We start from the raw sequence: 5,425 nt of genomic DNA, 5'->3' as shown, positions 1-5,425 counted from the left end.
ACAATTATTTTTGGTTTCAATCTTGTGGTCATTTGACACCTGTTACTTTGATTGCTTGGCAATTATATGAAGATATTATTTCATACCTGATATATACAAATGTATATAAATTACACTGTTAGCTTTACTTGTCTAGGTGACTGCTTGAGAAATCCTGCAAAACCTCAGTGATTAAAAGGCAGGTTAACAGGATAACAGATATGTTAAGTCCATCCTGCTTTCAGAGGGAGCTCAGGTCACAAAAGCAGTACAATAGTGCTCATGTGAGAGTACCTGACTGTTCCTTTAAGGAACACAGCCCTGCTCTGCTTCCTAAGTGTCTGTAAGGCAGCTCTGGCCCTTTGCTGCAGCTTTGTGCCACCAAGTGCAGGACTGATGAGACCTTCAAACAAGAAAACAGGTTCTCACCTATTCCTGTAAGAGGTACTGTTTGCATGGTGTTAGCAACAATCAAAACCAGCCACAGAACAGTCCAGTTTGAAAGAGACTTTCAGGGGTCATTGAATTCAACCTCCTCCTCAAAGTGATGCCTTTTCCTGGTCTTAAAATCAAGAGTCATACACGGTTAGAAGGGGAAAAGGGATTTTACCTTGGTGTTTATTTAAGGATCCTTAGGTGTACACGTCCAGGTCATACGCATCGAGATGCACCCCGCCGAGTCTATCTCTGTGTCCCTCTCCCCCCCAACATTGGGTATAACATTATAGGTTTTACTAATTAGCAGATCTTTTAAAGATTCCCCAATGAGAGGCTCAAGTGAGCCCCCCTCCCAAGGAACCTTCCCCTGGATGGTTCTATCTTGGTTTACAGAATGTGTTCTGGAGAGGACCTTGGGCTCTGGGGCACACTGATCTCTGGCTACAAAGCTTCTAAAATGTTTAGTCTCTTAGCTTGACAAACAAGTCCAAGAATGTAGAGAAAAAGCACTAGGAATACAGAAGTTGTAAAAAGGTATAACAGGGGTATAAAAGAAAAGGCAAAAATCTTCATGGCATCAAAAGCACAGCTCCAGCTGTGGGCAACTGCATCATGACACAAACAAGTAGGACTGCAATTGGTCACCCTGTGGAGTAATATCCCGTTTCACACAGAACTCATCTGGCACATTGTAAACAAATGGATAATCCTAAACCAGAGTAAATGAAATGCATGTTTAAACACATTTCAGTGATCATATTTTAAGGGATTTTAGGCTAGATCCCACTAATACCCCTTCATAAATAATTAATTATTGTGTCATGTCTCCACAAAGTACTTTTGGTTTTATATCCCGTATAGATAAAGGTCTGTCCCTCATCAATTTTTTAATTGCACAGAACAAAAGATTGATGGACCAACAGAGCTTTGGGGGGTGGGGGGAAGGAGGGATGAGTTTGCTGTATGGAGTGAAATTAGACTCCTGCTTAACATACAAACCAGTCAGTACAATATTGCAGAGATTTTGATGACTTGTCATGTGAGTGAAAATACGTAATACCCTTTCACTAAAAACTGAGGGCTGGAATGCAGGACAATTAAAACACCATTTAAAATTATGTTCTAAAATTAGAAGGCAGAAAAGATTAAGATTATTAGGACTGGTTTCCATTACACCAGGATCAGGAACCTGTTCCATCCCTTAGCCTACATATGACTTGCTAAAATGAATACCAAGAGAATGCATTATAGATATCTATACTTAAATACTATGTTTTGATGGAAATATGTTCAAATTTTTCATGTTTACATTTTTATCATATTAAAATTAATTACTTGCCTCATTTCAGATAGTTTTTCATGCACAGTCTGTGTTAGAATCACCTTTATTATAAATTATAAACACCAAGATAGTGTTTTGCAACTGGTTTAATTAACTGAAATGTACTTCAAGTGTGGTGGACTGAAAAAGGTCAGTTTATCAAAACATTCAAACTTTAAAAATTTATGTCTCATCAGGAAGGTGAATAGAATTTGTAAGTAATGAGATTGGTAAAGATGTAATGAGTTTAGTAAAGATGATTGGTTTTGCAGGTCTATCCAAAACTTGGAAGTCATACAATTAGTACCTCTCACCCTCTGCATCTACTTTATTTGGAACTGAAAAGAAAATTTGTATTATTCCAAATTCTGTGTTGTTTCCGAGCTCTGAATAAACAGCTCAGTTAGATGAAACAGTTCACCCGCAATGAAGGAAAAAGCTCTCTCTGAACCTGCATGAAAAAATGCATTAAAAATAAAATGTGTAATAAAAATTTAGAAGTATTTATAAGAAGTAAAACAAAAAGTATAAAAGTAAAAAAAAAGTATAAAAAGTATAAATAAAGTGGTCTTTGGCCATCTTTAGCACAGGCAATGCCAGCATATCTTGCTGCAGTTTCTTTACACCAGGAGGCCTGCTCCTGGGGCAGAGGTGGAGGGAGATGACGGAGAGTTTTTCCTCAAGGCTGTCCAAGTAGCAGAATGGGAGCACTCCAGTTCTCCAGCAGCTTACCCTGACTGACACATGACCACCACCTGCCTTGCCTGACACCTCTCCTGCCTCCCTGGACCCCCCCTTCTGCCCTGCCCACTGCCCAGCCCAGGACTGTGTTACCTCCCCACCAGCTGCCCAAGCCCCTGCTCAGGGCTGCTCAAGGCCCTGCCTTTACCCTGCAGAGCCCTTGCCTGCTGCAGGCAGTTGCTCCCATCACTACCTGTTCCTTTGTCATCTCCCCCATCCTGCCCTGCTCCTGCTGCCCAGCCTGCCCCACCAGGTCTGTCACTGTCCCTGCTCTGTCCCAGCCCACCCACCCCATCATCCTGCCCTGGTTCCTCAACATCCACACACACCCTCCCCAGCCCACCCCTGCTGGCTGGTGTTGTTGAGGATATAGAGCCAAACCACAATGACAAACACTTCCTAACCAGTTTGTTTACTTCATCTGGGTGGAGAACATGTTTCATGTGTTTGGGAGTCAGGAGCTCCACCTTGCCAGCATTTCCAAGCTTCCAACATGGCTATTTCTCCAGCAACCATAGAGTAGTCAGATTTTTCTCCAAGCTTCCCCTGTCACGACTGCTGTTCCTTTCCATCTTAGTTTTCCAGCTGCTCACTCTCCTGAACAAAGAGGTTACCAGGAGGGAAGCAGCCAGTACCCTTCATTACAACCTACCATCAGAAAATGCTTATAGGCAGCCACCATATCCAAACCCCTGTGCCAGAGAAAGAAACAGAAGCAGCAGCTAGAGAATGCTAAGGAAAGTACCTCTAACCTCCAGCATGTCCTAGGCACTTCTGCCAGTTTCCAGGAGTTGGCTCGATGAGTCTTGTGTGTTCCTTCCAACTCAGGATATTCTCTGATTCTATGACTCCATGAAACTGTCTCACAAAAACCCTCTTTCTGAAGGATAGGGAAAGTTTCCAAGCCCTGCTTCTGAGATCTGTTGAGGGAAAAAACCTTTATATTTGTCCCTGTGTTACAGAAAGCAAAGAAAATGCAACTCTCCTCGGTACAATTTCAAGTTTGGAAAAATAATCAGAGATCCTTAGCTCTTTCATGTTTCTTCAAATCATATAAAACAAACATTTACAGCTGATTCCACATGGCTTTTTATTTTCTTCCAGGGAGAAATTAGATTTCACAGTTGAAGGAATTGAGCTACATCCAGAAAAAGGGCAGTTGTCATACCTTGCAGAAATTTGTATACAGCACAAGCCACTCTTTGCACTTTCTGCCCCGAAGAGACATCCATCCCTTCAGCACAACATGCAAGCACAAACTGACTCAGCACAAGAGACTCTGCTCACAGAGCAAGGGCAGCCTGTGCAGGGAAAAGGCAGTGCAACACAGACATATTTTATTCCTGGACCTGTAACCTTGTTTTGGAAAAAAAAAAAAAAGCATAAAAAAGAGAGAGAAAGAAAAAGTTGAACATTTCATCTGGCATAATTTCCGCTGTTGTGATTTCTTTTCCATGAGCAAAAAAAGAAGACCATTGTGCAGTGGATCTGGACAGGAAATAGTTTAGTTTTGCTGTCAAGATTTTTTTGAGAGATTGAAATGGTTTTCTTTCCTGAATTGTAATGACAAGTCGAAATCTGGGTACCTTTTTTTAAACTTCAGCCAGAACGATCCTGTAATGAAGTGGTTTATACATGCTGCAGCATAAGCAGCTGCTCCTTCAAAGGCTGAATACTCAGCATGCTCTTTCAGAGAAACAAGGGATGTACAGGCTTTTTTGAGTCTTTTAGGTGTTTCTTTTAACCTGTACCTTGAACATTTGATTGCACCCTTAGAACTAGGTCTTGTGCCTGCCACAGACCCACAGTCAAAGAGGCAGAAGGTGTGCTTTTAGATCACAGGGTGATCCAGTATGTCATTTATTATGCAAGGGCATATACACAGACACCAGGTACCTAAATTGAACAGAATATTGTTTTCAGCTAATTACCTTAAAGAGCATGTGTCTTTTATCAAGAAAATAAAATTTGAACTATTATATTTAACTGTACATATAATTTTATTTTGTAAATATATTTAATAAATCTTGTAGGATTTTACTAGCTATTTCATAACTTGTATTTAATGTATTTAACATCTCTCCCTGCATTTCAATACTATTTATTAACAAAGAAGTGTTGCAAGGTGCAGTTTAAAGAACATAAAACTCTAATATTTGAAGGAAATTACATATTATGATAAATCCTTTTGTCTCTACTCATTTCTTGGCACAGCTTTTTCAAACCCAGAGATTGTTTTGCTAGTGTTTCTAGAAGTAGTAATGGAAGTACTTGGCCTATTTTCTAAGCCCCACTAAGTGTAGGTTGTAGTCATTCCATGGCTTCAGCTGATGCTGTCTGGGCTCTTGGTGGTCACAGTGTTAGAGCTGATGAGGATTAGGCACCAGGTCTCAATGAGCAACATTATCAGTCCTGGGAGTTCAGGCAATTGATCTGATTAATTCAAGCACCAGTAGGTTAAGAAGTTTCATAAAGATGACACAGTGACAACCCCAGGAAAAAGACCTGCAAGTAGTGCTTTAAAATAAAGTAGCTGAAGTTCCATCTCCCTCATCCTTTTCCCTGGCCTGCTGCACCCCTGTGAGCCCCATGAACCTCAGTGGGAATCACAAGGTTTTTTACATTTTCTATCAAACCTAATATTTTAATTGCAGTGACAGCTTCTCTAAGCTATGATGAACTAGCTTCTAACTTCATATTAGCTGCTCCTGGAGTCAGTCAGGGCAAGTACCTGCCCTGTAATGCCTGAGAAATTTCCTGGAGTGGGGTGGCTCCTCCTTCTTTGCCCACATATAAAACATATAGAGGACAATGATCATATATTCATTATTACAGTTTCTATAATTGGTGTTTTTATGTTAATAGTGGTAATACAATAGTAGTAATAAATAGTGTTAATTAATAATGGCAATAAAAGTAATTGGGATGTTACTTTAGGGAAATATA

Source organism: Aphelocoma coerulescens, chromosome 1 (assembly GCF_041296385.1).
Source record: "Aphelocoma coerulescens isolate FSJ_1873_10779 chromosome 1, UR_Acoe_1.0, whole genome shotgun sequence".
NCBI classification, from domain to species: domain Eukaryota; kingdom Metazoa; phylum Chordata; class Aves; order Passeriformes; family Corvidae; genus Aphelocoma; species Aphelocoma coerulescens.
This window is presented reverse-complemented; position numbering follows the sequence as displayed.